This window comes from Carassius gibelio, chromosome A10 (assembly GCF_023724105.1).
Source record: "Carassius gibelio isolate Cgi1373 ecotype wild population from Czech Republic chromosome A10, carGib1.2-hapl.c, whole genome shotgun sequence".
NCBI classification, from domain to species: Eukaryota; Metazoa; Chordata; class Actinopteri; order Cypriniformes; family Cyprinidae; genus Carassius; species Carassius gibelio.
Genome location: NC_068380.1, coordinates 20,575,936 through 20,593,304, shown reverse-complemented (window position 1 = coordinate 20,593,304; position 17,369 = coordinate 20,575,936). Strand labels below are relative to the sequence as shown.

Below are 17,369 nucleotides of genomic sequence, written 5' to 3'. Positions count from 1 at the left end.
GTCAAATTATGGTAATATAGTGCACAAAACCCAAAACTGGATGCATCAATTGATCCTATGGGCACTGTGGGATGCTCGGTGGCTGTTTTTGATGTTGAAAGCAGCAAAGAGAATAACCATGGAAACAGGAGGAGGAGGGGGGAGGGTTTGCCTTATGTAATATTCAGTACCAAAGATGCCACCAAGGAGGATATTGGGACAAACTGCCCTCACAGCATTAAATTACAGCTAAAATTCACAATACAAACATAGCGTTTATAATGCAATCATGAAAAACACAGCTCACTGAGTCCATCTATAAACAAAGATATTTCACAGGCATCTGTCTGAAACGGGCAGTCAATACCTGCCTGCGTCGGCCGGTGAAAGAAAAACTATCACTTCCCTGGAAAGGCACAAATATTATACAACTGACAGCAAACAAATCAATATCCTCAAGTCTCAAGCCATCCGCTTCTACTGGGTTTCACCACAACATGCTGCTGTGCCAAATTGCCCTGTTACCACGAACATTGCCAGACGATAATATTTTCCATCAGACCAAATTGAGGAATTGAAGAGTGAATTTGTGGCAGAGAGCTCTCAGTCGGAGCAGGGAACAGGCTTTCTGGATGACCGCCAGGCTCAAATGATCTTTAGTTTTATCAATCTCCTCATGAGACGGACTCAAAACAAGCTAAACTAGCGCCTGGCCTCCCAGCTTGGGCTTGAAGGGAAAAGCAGGACTAACGTTGTTCTCCTGCAGCGCGAGCAATTTTGAAATGAATATCAAAGCCGTTAGACTGACAACAGAGCGTCTCCTTCCTGACGGATATATTATGCAACGTGTGAATAATTCCTCAGCCATTTGCTGTTTCTTTGATGGCCTTGTTATTCAAGTTAGTGGATCTAGAGATCATGCGTGCAGAGGCAGGCATACAAATTTGCGCAATAATATCTCAGAGTTAAAGAATTTAGGGTGCCATTGACAGGGCAGGTAAATAACTGTTTAAATAACTGAATGATCTGTGAAATAAAAAATTTGTTTTAACATGCAGGTTAGGATCAGATCATGCATCAGGATCAGCCTGAAATGAGATCAAGTGTACACTAAAAATAATTTTAGTTTTCAATTGAAACATCTAAGCATCATGAAATACATTTACAGATAAGATCAATTTACAAGAGAAGGCTTGTTTTCAGAAGCTTTCTATAGTTGCATTTATTCTTTACATGTACATATAACCTACAAATGGCTCACTTATCTCTCTGTCTGCATGTTAAGATGGGAAAGGAGAAAGCATTTTAACATTTATTTATTACACATTAATTAAAAAAGTCAAAAATCAAGTCAAACAACCAGCATCATAATGATTTTCAACTATCCAAACATGCAGGTACTCGGTGTTCAGACAGCAATGCATCCTCAAGAACACTTTTAACTGCAACGTAACTGAAAAAAAATCAATCTTACAATCTTTCCAAATATTGCTGCTTAGCAAACATATATTTTAATACAAGGTTGCCATATTGAAAACACATGGAACAGTAACCGTGTCAACAAGGACTTTCATCAACAGATGGAGTCTATAGTGCAATGAAGCACAAAAACCTTTCGTTTATTAAAAATCGTTAAGTGTCAGCAGCTTGAGAATTCAGTCAATCCTTGATGCGTAAACTGAATTAAATCTTATGTGCATCACAAGTTTCAGGGTAGAATTCATATAGAGCTAACGGAGAACGTGTGTTTTTTAGATGCTGCGGCTGGTCATTATACATTTTTCACTATTCTAATCACTTTTAAACGGTGACATTCATTTTTAAAAGGTAAAAAAAAAGGTAAGGTAAAGGTAAAAGCATGCATCAAAAAAAAAAAAAAAAAATCGAAATGATGCACAGTGTCTTCAAAAGTATTTAATGTGAAAACACATATTAACTTAAATACTCAGCAAATATCCGAAAGAGCATAGTTTACATTAGTATAATATTTCTGATAACATAGTCAAAATTTGATTAAACAAAATAAGTATTCTCCAAAAACAAATTGTCAATGTATATGTATACTTGTTTATGACTTTTAGACAGTAAACACATTAATATAAATCATTCCACACAACAAATGCTATTTTTCCTTTTTAAATGCAGACTCAATGTGAAAGTTTGCCAATAAAATAAGAACCACACAAGCAGATCTGTACCTTAAACTCATCTCCAGCATGTCAGAATATTTCCGTTCAAAAGCGACGAGAGAGAATTAAAGAGACGGACAGAGAGAGAGAGAGAGAGAGAGAGAGAGAGAGAGAGAGAGGTGCATGAGGGATGAATGGAAGAGTGAAACAGACGGACATCAAAAGAACCGTGAGGGTTCGAGGGAGACAGAAGGACAGAAGGGAAGATGAGCCGAGGGAGGAGGAGGAGGGTGTTTCATGGGCGTGTGTGTGTGTGTGTGTGTGTGTGTGTGTGTGTGTGAGAGAGAGAGAGAGAGAGAGAGAGAGAGAGAGAGGCAGGATATGCGCGCGTGCACCCACTATTGTAAAACGGGATGCTGTCTGTGTGCGTGGACATAAAAGAGAAAACCAATTAGAAAAAGGAATGTGTGTCTGCCTACATATTAACCGACAGCAAACAAGTGAACGTCGTAAACGGTAACCTCATTCCGCTGTTAAGAGGGCGCGAGCATCATAACAGGAACGAGACGGAGAGCAACAGGTCGATGAGCAGGCAGTCTCCCTAGAAACAGCGGGAGCGCGCGGGGAACAGCTGTCCTGTGGTTTGGTGTTCGCTCGCTCGCGGACACACAACAAACTACAACGCGATATTATTATAATAAACTGTCTGTTTGGTCTCTCAGCTCGTCACTCGCGCGCTTACAAGATAAACGACTGCTCTTACTATTTCTGTTTTGACCTTATCCAACATATTTGCGTTTTTATGCGCATTTTGAAGTATTCAGAAACGATGGATGGAAACGCCCAATTTCATAGAAAATCAATAACAAATCCCTGGCAATCCTTTGGCATGACATGGGAATTAATTGAGTAGCAGCTAGCAGTTCAGTGTACATTGATGGTACACCCGTTATTGAGCTGAATGAGGGGACTGAATAAATCCACTCACATTTTTTAAAGGCTAAACTACTTTGACGAGTATATTTCTGACAAAAAGCTCATTTTGAATGAACGATCTCTTTAAGTTGGCATGAAATTAGCGTAATGTAAATAAATCATGTTCTGCTAGCTAGCTAGTTTTCTAGTTCGGCATGTCACCACTCATACACTTGTGTTATATATTCAGCTTCACTGATTAAAATGGAAGTCGTAGCAGTAAAGTCAGTAATGAAAACTTTATCTAGCTGTAGAGATATATTTCAGTTTGTTATGTTTGCAGTTTGTTACATTGCTTTTGGTGTAGGTAAGGTGTTTGATGAAGGACAGAGAGGGTTGTGTGTGTGTTTTCCAGCTTCATTGTCTATGATATCTATTATTGAGATGGGCACCCCGGTCAGTAACCGGATACAGCTGGACAAACACAGCTAACAGAACTTTCCAATTAACTAGCGCTGCTGAAAGAGCCTCCGACTTACTCTGTGTGACACTGAACGCAAACAACAGATAATATAGTACAAATGGAAAAGTAGATGAAAGGAGAAGAGAGCTGTATTAAAGCTAACAATGTAATATACAGGTTCACAGTACCACAGAGTAAAGGAAAGCTGTTACCATGGTTCATTTTTAAGGGGTCGAACACTAGCAGGCGAGGAGCATTTTACCTCAAGTAAAATTAAGGCCAGCAGAGTTATTTCAACAGGTCTGCATTTGCTGTAACATGCTGGATCTGACGCATCTAGTGAAAATTGTCTGTGAGGTTATTTTCAAGACAACCAGCCAGATCCAGAGTTATAATTCAATTAATCATTTCTTTCTCTCTGAAATGCAGGAAGACAGCTGGACGAACTACACCTCCCAAAAAAGAAACCAAGTTGTCACAGTGATTGCACGCTCTGTTTTTGAAGGTAGCAGGTGAGTTGAGATTGTTTTGGGGGCACTCCAAACCTCCCCAAATCTGCCTGCCGATACCCTCAGGAGGGCCCTGAAAGACCTCCAGTGGGGAGGAAGGCTGTTCACTATCACACACAGGATAAAATGCATCAAAAAAAAGAGTCAAACTACAGGTTCTTTATTAGGTTTTCACTGTGGATAGTTCAGGGACTGATATCCATCTAGTCTACATTCACACCTCAGACGCTGTCAGAACTGAGAGAAAACAGGAAAGTTAATCAACACCAGCTAATAAGCATTCACTTCCTGCTTGGCAGATTTTTTTTTTTACATGTTTTGTGATAAAAACTAGAAGAATGAAATAATAAACTACATTTATTAAATATTTCACTTTGTAACTTTTATTTTCATCCAATGAAAGATCACATTAAATGATTTTCATTCACATTTTATATCGACAAGAAGTGAGTTTTCAAAGAGCTTGTTATGTTATAGGCCTATGGCCTGTAGGTCACAGCCATGAACCACACTTTGCGACTTGCTATTACTGGTCAGGTATCAGGTGATAGTAGGGGGAGGAGCATGCTAATTCTAGAAAGCATTTGATTGGACAGCGATTTCTGTGCAAGTTGAGTCATCAATATTTTTAGTCTTCTTAAAGAGATTAATATATGCTAAAAGTCCCCCCCCCCCCCCCAAAGTTTTTAATGAGTAGACTAGCATAGACAAGATCATTTTTTAATCATTAAAAAAGTTTTACAAGAAAATGTTATAGTGTGTACCTTTAAGCACCTCTTTTCCCAATTCTCATTACCATAATGTAAGTGTGTAAAGTAAAAAATGTCAAGAATTAATAAAGTGTTTGTTTAATTCTTTTGTTTATGCTTATTTAAATGACAAACAAAAAATATTGTTAGTATCTAATTAGAATTTTCATTGAAAATAATAGGAATTTCGAAAAATAAATTGGTAAAATACACTGAAAAAAATTGGTGTAGAATCAATTTTCACTCAGAAAATGCTATACAATTTCTGAATTAATTTTCATTAAAATAAAGTCCGGCTTAATTTTCTTTATGCAAAATGCAAATCCGACCTGATCCTGTTTTTGTGAGATGGTTTGCACTCATATTTAACCTTTGCCTAGCTATCAAAAACAAAACACAACGGATAACAAGAAGACACAAAAGAAAGAGGAACTGCAAACTCATGTTACTGTGGGGAGGGACAGACCGGTGTCCATTTCCTTTTAATATTGTAGGGAGGTAATAAAGAGGAGAGAACTGAAACCAGCCCAGCTGACGGACGGTGAGGCCAGGTAGGAGCAGCCATATGATCCCATCAAACCCAGCCTGCCTTTTACTTGAGCTGCAGCGTCTGTGTTGGAGAGCGCAGAAACCAGAACGCTAAGATGTTCTGTCAGCCCGGCTTTATAAACTGACCCTAATGCTGGAGCATGTGAACATGAATTCACTGCAACTAGATAACCAACACTCAGAAACATATACAACTATGTGTTGAACAGAGACATATGCTCCAAATATAAGAGACCGATTTTATTTTATTTTTTGGATTATCAACACGTTAAAAGACTCGGCTGTTTGTAAAGTTGAACTCAACGATGCATTTCCTCTAAAAGGCTACTGCTGAAATAAAATAAAACATACTGACCCTCAAGTTGTTCCAAACCTGTATGGCTTTCTTTCTTCAGTGAAACACAAAAGAAGACGTTTTGAGGAATGTTTCAACTGTTTCTGTCCATAAAGTGAAAGTCAGTGGGGTCCGAACAACATTCTGCCTTACTGACTTAAAATATCTTCTTTTGGGAACAACACAAGGTTGTTTAAAAGATGACAAACAAGGATTTTGGTCCAGCAAATAAAGCTTCCCTCAACGGGCCGAAGAGAGAAACGAGGGACAAAACGACGTGGGAGCCAGGTTCATCCGGACCACTGCATAGTTCTCATTCCTCACAGATGAGAAGTGAGGTGAGGAAGAAGGGGGAGATCTTTGGGTTAAACACAGGAGTACAGTAGAACAATAGCCCTGCTAGCCAAAACACAGGCCGCCAGTGGAGACCAGAATGCCAACAGAGCGCTAACAATGCTCAGCAGTCAAAATACTGAAGCCTCTGCTGTAACACAGCAACATGAGGTTGTCTGTGGTGTCTGATGTGAATAGAGACACTTCAAGTCTAAAGTATATGCTGGTTTTTATGTGTATGATAGGGTATGTGTACAATTCGTTGTGTGTTCATTTCACCATTAGCATTAGCAAACACTACTCTGTACACTCAGTTCACACATGTGCCTTGAGATTTGTGCAGTATTAGTTTTTCCACAAGGTGGCAACACTGGCTCAGGCTGTTGTTTCAAAATGAAGAAATCCATGCAAGAAATCCATGCAACTCGTTTGAATGAGCACAATTATATTTTTATCAGTCATAACTATGACACCAGACAAGGATGATTCTTTCTAGTGTGCAAATGTCAAGTGGCTGTATTTGTGCAAACTATCAAATGGAGTATACTTGTAAAGCTATGCATTCAACTGTACGCATATGCTAGGTGTTTGCATCAAGTTTTAGTCATGTATACATCACTATTTCTGTAAAGGCTCGATCACACCAGAAACCATAGCTATATTAGCATCCACACAAACAAAAATTACCATTGTGTTTATTATAAGTGCACTGCAGTTTTGTCATCTGTCGCTTTAAATGCTTGATCTCTTTAAAGTCAGGTTGATTCTGATTGGCGGTGAGTGTTTTCAATGATTCCCAGCTTGAAAAAAAACATTCTGAAAGTGTTTTCAGCAATATCGTTCGTGTATCGTTATCGTTATAGTTGTTGTGTGGACTTAGTATTAGGATGATTATTAAAAAAATGCATTGTTAAAGTTATCATCCTTACTGTTAATGTCCCTTTGCTCATAATTGGGGATAGGGATTTCCAAACAGAATAAAATTATATGGGTATGAATAATGCAGCAAATTACATGCAGCAAAGTTATGATTTAAGAACAAGCAGTCAAATTATTTTTGATGATACCGAGACTTATCTATAGTTCAGAGACTTAGGGATGGGCCCTTTTGACTTGGGTCAGGAGGAAACCTACTAGCAATGCTCTAGAAATTACCCAGGACACCCTAGCAGTTGCATAACAACAAACTCAGAACCATTCAGAACAGGTTACCTGCGGTATACTGTAGATCCTGCCAACACCTCTGTATCACACCAGTGAGTTCTGCATGTCTACCAAACTCAGAAGTTCTCCAGAAAATGTTAAAATCAAGTTAGTTTTGAAACACTTCCACAACTGGGCCAACAGAAGGCCTCTGCACTCATAACGGCTGACAAGGAAGAATGGCATCTGCTGAAATAGCAAAAAAAAAAGTACTCTAGAGGATCAATGATGAAGTAGCAGTGAGAAGTTTTTCATAATACCTTCAAGGTCTGACTTTGCGGGTATTATAAAATATACAAATACAGATGGACTCTAGCGGTGAAAACTGATTTTACAGTATTAAAGAAATATATTTGCGAGAACTGATGATTGGAGTACGAAGTGTAAAAGAAATAACAGGATTTCCTAGTCATATGACTGAGGCATTCTTCACAGAATTAACTCAACACAAAATGAAACAGTCACGAGAAAATGGGTGACGGAGGGGTGAGGTGGTAGTTGGGAGACATAACTAGATTTTAGCATTTTAGTAATGTTAAGTAGTAATGTAATAAGCACTTACTAAGAATAATTATTTATATAACGTTAAAACAATTATGGCAATACATTTGTAATGTATTTTTTTTTTAAAACGATCCATTAAATATACAAATAAATACTTAATCACCATATTAACCTGTATATGGTGCTGATTTTAATAGAATCCCTAGTTTTGTGTTCAGGTTATGAAGAAAAAAGACTTCCTGGTCTCCTCAGTCAAGTCGACACCCAATCATGTTGTGTCAATTGCTTTGCTGTTTTGTCAGAGAAAATTCAATGGTGTCAGCAAAGTGTTTTTGGAAGGATATTTGAAAGACTTCCAGTGACAGCATCTCTTGTTTAATAGCGTGCTCTCTTGGCGAGAGCAAAAAAAGGGGCAGTAGCTCTAGAGTGCTGCCAAAAATGGAGAAAAAATAGGCATTTGGGATTTTCCCACCATCATTTAATGGAGTTCAGTGTTTGGAAAAAATGAGAACGCCATCCTCTGCTATTGAGTTTTTTTCAACAGGCTGAGTCATGTTTTGACAATGCATGCTTTCTTTTTTTTCATACTAGATGCTCATGAATAATGGGATATTTGGATAATAATAGAAAACAGAGGCATATGCCGTTTAATGTGAGTTGTACAAGCGTAACACATCAGTCGAAATCTTAGCGAATTGGGCGAACCTGTTTGAGGCTTCAGACATGATGCTCTGGTAAACCAAACTTCTGTCAGGCATCTGTTGTGCCTGAGTTTGGCAGACTTGTAGGGATTTGCGCTGGGGGAGACGGGGGTGTGTCTGGCGTGGCCAACCCCTCTAAATCTACTCCCTGTAATTTACTCTGGGCTGTGTTTGCCACATACTTCACTCCTGATTCATTCCCAAACATCTCTCCAGTTAGAAGACACAACTTTAATTATGTACAGAATAGCATACTGCCAATCTATCACAATACACATAGGATTTCTGCAGGATGTATATTTTGTATGCATGGAATACTTGATGTACTACATTTGGTAAAATGTGACCCTGGAGCCCAAAAGCAGTCTTAAGTCGCTGGGGTATATTTGTAGCAGTAGCCAAAAAACAAAAAAACATTGTATGGGTCAAAATTATTGAATATTCTTTTATGCCGAAAATCATTAGGATATTAAATAAAGATCATGTTCCATTAAGATATTTTGTAAATTTCCTACTGTAAATATATCAAAACTAAATTTTTGATTAGTATATGCAATGCTAAGAACGTCATATGGACAACTTTAAAGGTGTATCTCGGCCAAATATTGTCAGATCCTGACAAAGCATACATCAATGGAAAGCTTATTAATTCAGCTGATGTATAAATCTCAATCTTGAAAAACGGACACTTTTGTGTCCAGGGTCACAAATGTGCAGTATACAACAGAGCACTGGAATAGTGTATCCCACAATGCAATGCACTCAGTTTGACCTTCCATTTCCAGTGATGAAAAATCACCCACAATGTAAAAAAATCTCTTCATTGACACAATATATGATCAGGCCACCAAAAGAATACATTTTCTGAAAATGTAGTAGCTATTAGGCCATCCAAAATGCAAGTAAGTTCCTTAAAAAGGAACAGATTTGGAGAAATGTAGCATTTCATCACTTGCTCACCAGTGAATCCTCTGCAGTGAATGGGTGCCGTCAGAATGAGAGTCCAAACAGCTGATTAAAACAATAACTCTCACCACTCCAGTCCATTAATTAACATCTTGTGAAGGACAAAGCTGCATGTTTAAAATGTCTAAATGATGGATTTGTTTCTTAATGTGGTTTACTTGTGGATTATTGTGATGTTTTTATCAGCTGTTTGAACTCTCAAACTGACGGCACCCATTTAATCTGAACTGCTAAGCAAGAGATATAAAGTAATATTTCCCCAAATCTGCTCTGATAAACTAACAAACTAATGAAAAATGCCATTCATCTCTTATAACAGCATAGCACCGACAGAAACAGAAGCCTTTCTCTCTGTGTGTCTTGAGTGGCTATTAATTGTTGAACGAACTGTTAAATAAATGCCTTTCGGTGGGAAACCTGTATAATTTGGACTGCAGAGAAGCATTAGTGCCTTAAACACTAGGTGAAAATGCAGTACTCTTATAAGTGTTCCCAATCCTAACACATAATGAAAACAGCTGATGGTTTTCAACGCTATTTATTTGGCTCATAATATATTAAACAGCTCTACTAACCCACATAAAAGGCAACACACTCGTCCACATACATCAGCTGTTAAGAGAATGTGAAGTGCTTCATCTTTCACCTGAATCTGCAAATGCTGAAAGCAGTCACTTGAGTGTTGTTTAATTTTCCTAAACAAAAAGGAGAGACACACTTAAATGGGTGGAACTATCATTGGGATACCGCCCAATGTGAGTGAGTGAGGATGTGCATACGAGAGGAAGATGATGAATGGCAGGAAGCTGGGGATTTTACCAGACGTCAACAACATCTCTTGCTGTAATCCTAGTTGGGACAAATGAGCTGGATGTGACTGTCAACCATGACAAAATGTTCATGTTAACTTATGTGATTCCAAATGCCGTGAACCACAAATTAAGATGTTTTGAGAAAAGTTCATGCTGCTCTTTTCCATACAAGCAAAGCAGGGTCTGTCAAGCTGTAAACAGGACAAAACAGCACCATAGAAACACTATAAAAGTAGTCCATGACTCATGTTTGCCAGGTTTTCTGAAGCCATACGATAGATAGATTTTTATGAAAACAGACCAAAATCAAATGGAAGCTCTGTTCCCATGTGTCAATCAAGTATTATACATAAATAAGTCAAATAAAGATTTTGAAATGTCTTTCTACTTAAGTGAGTTACTTGCAATTTCTCTGTATTTATTTGTGAAATTTACAAGGCATTTCATCGTTTTGAAGTAAATCCTACACCAAATTGTATTCAGTGTACAATTTTTGATATCATATCTGATTTGCTCTTTAATCAGTGTTTATATGTGAGTAAAAGCTTAAATTAAATCGGTTCATCATCTTATATGAAGTGATTGTGTCTCAGAAGACATAGATCAGACGGTTGGATTCATATGGATTACTTTTACAATGTCTTCATAAACTTTTTGAGGTGTGAAAGTATTGGTTTCCTGTGGACTTTCAACTGAGGGACAGAAGTCTCTCCGTTTTTATTAAAAATATGGGTTGAAAATGAAAGAAAGTCCTATGGTTTTAGAACAACGCGACGGTGAATAACTGATGACAGACAGCTGATCATGGCAGGGTTGACATCACTGACACCAAAAGTAGATAGTTTACACTATTCTTTTTGAAACTGAACACACTGCTTTCTTTGAATATGCTCCTGAGGAAATGCGATTTGAGAGTTATAGTGTAGGGCAAGATTATAAATATCTTTCTTTCAAGATATTTGTCTGCTCTGCACACAAAGCTACCATTCGGAAGATATTGAATTTGCACAAAAGTCAAATAGAGTTGAGCTTAAAATGGTAGGGTTTTGCTGTATGGAAAAACAGCATCCTTCTTTTCTGTCCTACAGAAGAAAGAACAGCAGACATGCTGGGGTGAATAAAACACGACAGAATTTTAATCTTCAAGTACTGTCTGTTAAACAATTTACAGTATGTTCAACGTATTCAAAAGCAGCTCTTTACTGAACATACTGAAGCTCAGGAGCTGGTTTTGCATGCTGCCATTATTCATGGTAACAAAATGAGGAACTCTCTGACAAAAGCCATTGTTGCTCGTCTCCGCATTATTTTTCACCATCAATCATTTTGATGTGTGAGTGCCATCATCTATACGAGACCAAAGACAACCTTTGGATTGAGCAAACTCTAAAAAAAGGTAGCATTTCCCACTAAAAATAAGCTGAACAGTAATGGGTCAAAGGGTCATGCTTGGTTGATGGCAGGGTGAACAAGGCATCTGTTCCAATGATTGCAACAATTTTACTTCTGCAATGCATTTCTGAGCAAAACAGGATATTAAATGAGAACAAAGCTTGATTTTATTCATTGGATGGCGAAAAGAGGCTTTTGTATGACAAACTGTTGAACAATAAATGGTCTTATTACATTGTTTTAAAGGCAAGTTAATACAATTTGACAATGCATTAAAAAAAACAAATGTTGACAACAACGTGATGTTTAAGAGCAGCATTTCACAACAGAGCATCTGAATTGAACAATCTCTCACCTGGTCCAGCAGTTTACAAAAAGAAGTGCAATAAATCAAGAAACAAGGAACTAGTAAAGTACAGTCTTCAGCAACACTGATCGATTTGGCATCTATAAACAGCAACATGCACAATTTTGCAAGAAAATGTGAGTGGTGTTTGTGTGTGCCATGCAAAATCCAAAACTGATAGTGATAATAGTGCAATAAAAGACAAGCATTGCAAGCACTAGTAAGTACATTATTATGAAACTTTGAAAACATGGTGCAGAGGCTCTTCTTAACTTCTGCGTTTTATGCAAGACTCACATTTTCTGAAAACACACTAAAAGCTCTCTACCAAGATTACATAGGGACTAATGAAATAGTTACCTTAGCTAAACATAAAAGACATTCTTCTGACTTTTAGAAACACAAACATGGACAAGCTCAAATGGATGTGATCAAGTGCTGACTGAACATTAGGAAGAACTTCTGGAAATGATGATAACAGCTAGTAAACTTCATATATATTTAGAGATGTTCCGATACCCTTTTTCTCTTCCCGATACCGATTCCGATACCTGGGCTCAGGGTATCGGCCGATACCGAGTACTGATCCGATACCTGGGTGTATATCTGTATATACAGCTGTATATACTACTAGCCCTGTGTAAATTGCTAGAATTTTTTTATGGTGTGCTTCAGACAGATCCCTCAATAAAACATGAACAAATACATGGTGAACTACTGTATTTATTACAGTATTTTTATTATCTAACATGAATTTGACAGTATTATTTATTTTCTTATGCAAAAAAGAACTTCAAATGCAGCCAAAAATCTAACACCGCAAACTAAAAAAGGTATTTAAGTTTTACAATATAACTGTATAAAAAAACTGCAACAAATAAGTCTAGGAATATAAAAAAAGATCTATTAATCAGATAATCTCTAACAAGTAAAAAACAAGTAAAAAACAAGCAACCATCTAGGCATAATTATTATTATTATAGAGATGTATTATTATTACTGTAGGCTACAACAGTAGCTTTATATATTGTCAATTTACTCATGTAAACCAAACATTTATTTTAATGGGCTGCCATGAAGATCTTTGAGTGTCTGTGTTTATGATATGACAGTATTCTCAAATGAAACGGTAAATTCTCATGAAGTGACGGTTTATGCGTTCGTGTCCTCATGACACACAGCAGAGACTACAAAACAGCGAGCTCTCGCGCATCTGTGCCAGTCACCCACAGAGATGTAGATTTTGCGGGAGTAATATTTAAATAGTATTTTGCAGTTTAATATTCACAGACACTAGTATATATTCGGCTACTGTCTGGAGCCCTGCGTTTTGACTTACACGGAAGCGACTGAACGCAGCTGCCGGTACTGAATATACTCGAGAGTCTGTAACTACCGGTACTACAGAGACATACTGCTAACCACTGATCTATAATATAGAAGCGGCTTCACTGTCTTTTGGCAGTTTAGAATGTGATGAGTGATCCAGTCATATATAGATAAGGGCTGCTAACGCGTTTTCATTTCTTCTTCGCTGCTCTAAACAGGGGTTGCTTGTGGCAACACAGCACAACTTCCTGTGTTTTCAATGCATTTTGAGCAGCGAAGAAGAACCGTGCAGCGGTTAGGCAAAGCTTGCGGTCATAACTAGGTCTTTTTTAAGAAAATGGTATCGGATCGGTATATGGGTTCATGTACTCGCCGATGCCGATGCCAGAATTTGTTGTGGTATCGGAGATATTTCCGATACTAGTATCGGAATCGGAACAACTCTATATATATTCTCAGAACAAACCCAGCCATTTACAAAGGAAAGAAGCGGTGCAGTATGTGTGGAAACGGAGGGTAGTGTCCATATGGCAGACATGTGAGTGGGTGAAACGTGTCACCGTCCTACTGAAATCCAGATAAAAACACTGGTATATTTGAAATACTCCACAGCTGAAGAACAATGGCACAGCATTTCAATCTGACTTTTAATTGATATACATGTGAAAATGTAAATATATGCACTCTGGGAGGCATACGTTTATTAATAGCAACATTCAACATTTACACAAGATTTTTTATAAAGCCTTAACTAACCATTACGGTCAAATTGTGTGAAGACTGGTTATGTCTCAATGCAAGAGAATGATGGTGACTGTAAAAAGAAATTTGAGGATTTGAGCAAAAAAAAAAAAATATATATATAGTAATAACTAATTTATAATATTTGTAATTTGTATGTAATAACCAAAAATATAATCTGGTGTTACCATCAAATATTTTTTTTTTTTTTAAATATGATGAATTATTGATTCATAAATATTATCACAAAATTTAGAGTCACACCAAATGACATTTTACTAATCTAATAAAGTATAAACTGCTGTTCTTTAATTTGTTTCCCAGTAGGTTTCTGCATGCAGGTTGCACCACATGACTTTGATTTGGAAGTTTTCAAATATTAATAAGCAGTGAAGTAGTATGTTGAAATATTATTATTTTTTCTAAATAATAAATAAATAAAAGCCTATAATTATTATTATTATATCAGGACATTGTTATCAACTTGACATTTTAGATGATATAGACCAAAGAAAATGTCATGTTACTGACCTAAAAGACTAAACTAGATTTTTTTTTACTTTTCCATCAGTGTGTCGAGGGCCTATGTGATGTGGTAAGGGTTTGTTTCCACCACTCTGTGTGGCTACTGTGACCGCCTCATATAAGGGGTGCAATACATACGCGCTGATTTGGCGTGTGGTGTGAAAAAAGGTTGAACAAGTACCACTTAAAGTTCAAAACACAGGTCAGCATTAGGATGCGTGTTTACACTTCAAATAAGTGCGCTATCACAAAGCTGCCTTGTCATTTTCACATGCCTCCAATAAAAATAGACCAGCAGCTTTCAGATAAATCTTCATAAGGTCTCTGATCCCTGTGAGGCCAACCATCACATGACAATGTTTTTCTCTGTTGTGCTCTAGGCTTTAATAAAATAACACAAGATCTAGCGGGACAGTCCACCACGTAACCTTCTGTTCTGACATATAACAGGCGATTCTTTGCCTTTAATAAATCACCTTGCCATAAAAGCACTGATCTGGGATCAGTTTGAGGCTTCCATGTCCGAAAGAGTTTGATTACATGTACAAGGAGAAGCCGATGCCTGATAAGCACTCATTTCCTGCCGTGCTTTGTATGTTCATGGTCTGTAGACTGTGACTCACAGGTGTAGATGCGGTTTTGAAAAGCCTGCTCTTATTTGTCATTGAATTAAACTTCCTCATGGTAACAAATAATACCTCAACATTTTTCAAGAGAGGCATGCATCTCTAAGAGACCAGACTTAGCAAAACAGATTCAATTGCATTGAACGAGGAATCCGATATCTAGTAACCGAGCAAATCTTGGTTAAACCAAACAGTTGACGGTAGCCTTTGACTTTTAGAGCATAGAAAAAATACTATGGAAGTCAATGGCTATCCCCAACTGTTTGGTTACCAGCATTCTTCAAAATATCTTCTTTTGTGCTCAATGGAAGAAAGAAACTCATAGAGATCTGGAACGACATGAGGGTAAGTAAATGATGACAATTTCCATTTTTGGGAACTGCCCCTTTAACTTCTTGTTTAGTGAAGTGAATCTGAGAGTGCTTTGCAATTTAGTATTGGTCTAAGCACTGAAGGTCGAAGGTCGTAGAGATACCAAACTTAGTGGGATTATTAGAAATCCCACCTACCTATGACACAAAATGATGCTATGATAAGGCAATGGTTTTGCCAATATGGAAAAAGTTATCAAAAGATACGTTGAAGCTTTGAGAAGGTATACAGTAATCAAATGCATTGGTCAGCATTGGGCATTTTAACAAACTGACCTATAACTGCCGAATGCAAAGTCCTAACTTAACAAAATTTGGCATACTCAGAAAGCTTGACAGTCTGAGGATGTATGCCAAATTAGGTCAAATTCTACATGTAGGGGGCGATAAAACTAAATATAGATTATTATTATTATTTTTACCCAACACACTCTTATAAAGAAAGGCTCTTTATTTGCATTGATGGTTCCATGAAGAGCCTTGAACATCCATTGAAACGAACCTTTCTTATAGGTTATTAAAATGTTCTTTAGCCTAAGAAACTGAACATTTATTTTTGATAAACAAAAATGGGTTTTCTATTGCATGGCTATGAAATCCCCATTTGGGAACCTTTATTTTTAAGAGTGTTCTTAAATACTTTAGAAAATGGGTTTTCGTAATCATTTATATTTCCCCAATGAACCTTTCAGTGAAAGCTTTATTTTTGAGTGTGCGAGGATGTCATAGAATCATTCTTAGTATTACAAAAAGAGGCTCCCTTCAAAATATCAAACATTTGAATGAGGCGAGACCTCGAGATGAATGTGAAACCATTCATGCAACAGCAATATGAAGGGGTTTCTGCTTTACCGGTATTTTTTTCAGACCTTGTTGTGCAGGAAGTATGGGCAAAAAGCTCATGATGTTTCTCGCCACAATCTAGCAGAAGAACTTCCTCAACATCTCACACGGGTTTGAGGAAAGTCTCCGCTATCATGCTGCTAGTTATACCTGCACCCCACACTGAGCCGAATTATCACAGCTCAGACGTATCAAGAGGAGACAGACAGGATGAAACATTTCCTCCTGAAGACAACATTAGTCTAAAAGTGAAATGTTTTAGATGAATCACCCACATGAGGCAGTAAAATTCCCATCACATGCTTTCCATTTCGGAGCCATTGTGATTGGGTTACAATGCATTATAATGAACTGCAGAAGCGATCATTTCTAATTCATGTGGGACAGAAGGCTGGAGTCTTTTTTTGTGCAACAGTGGAAAAGAAAAGTGCATTATTTGGAGGAATCTAAAAAAAAATGCAAAAATAAATATTTCAAACCAAAATCAAAAGAAAGAATAAACTTTATTTTGCAAAAAGCAAATGACTGTACAGAATAATTACTGTTGTAAAAATTGTTGTGATGTGTTAATTATATAGTATACATAATCACTAAAACACACACGCACTTTCTGTCCTTACAATATTATGCAGGTTTTGTATTACAGGAATATGGATTGAGGGTTAAATGTGCTTAATTGTCATGATGATAATATGACACTGCAAAATAATCTTAATGATCCTAAAACAGGCTTCATTTACTGTATTTTCAATGTGACAAGTCTTCTTGAGCCTAGGAAATGGGGCATTTCATCATTATTTAAACAAAACCATAACAAACCTGCACAATTCAAGGTACTCTGACTGAATCCTATTTTACGAGCAATCTATATATTTGTATTTCTAATTTAAATTTGGAAAAATAATTATCATTTGGAAAACAAATGATAAAGAAATGCATGTTTCATACCAAAATCAAAAAAAGAAGAGGAAGGGGACTTAAAAATGACATTTTGTGAGATCCATGTTTATTACAACGGATTTAAATATGTGAACTGAACAAATTCTAATC

General features: G+C 37.1%; 1 protein-coding gene across 7 annotated transcripts in view; it reads right to left on the bottom strand.

The window, feature by feature from the left end:
* The window catches only part of LOC128021523 (polypyrimidine tract-binding protein 3), a 59,279-nt gene that overhangs the window by 38,996 nt on the left and 2,914 nt on the right, over positions 1 to 17,369 (bottom strand). Inside the window, exon 1 of one of the 7 annotated variants that reach the window (XM_052608786.1) lies at positions 2,178 to 2,201. The exons of the other annotated variants lie outside the window; for them this stretch is intronic. The gene's annotated coding sequence lies outside the window, so the exon portion shown is untranslated. Of the gene's footprint in view, positions 1 to 2,177; positions 2,202 to 17,369 lie in introns of those variants that run through there. 7 annotated transcript variants of the gene reach the window in all.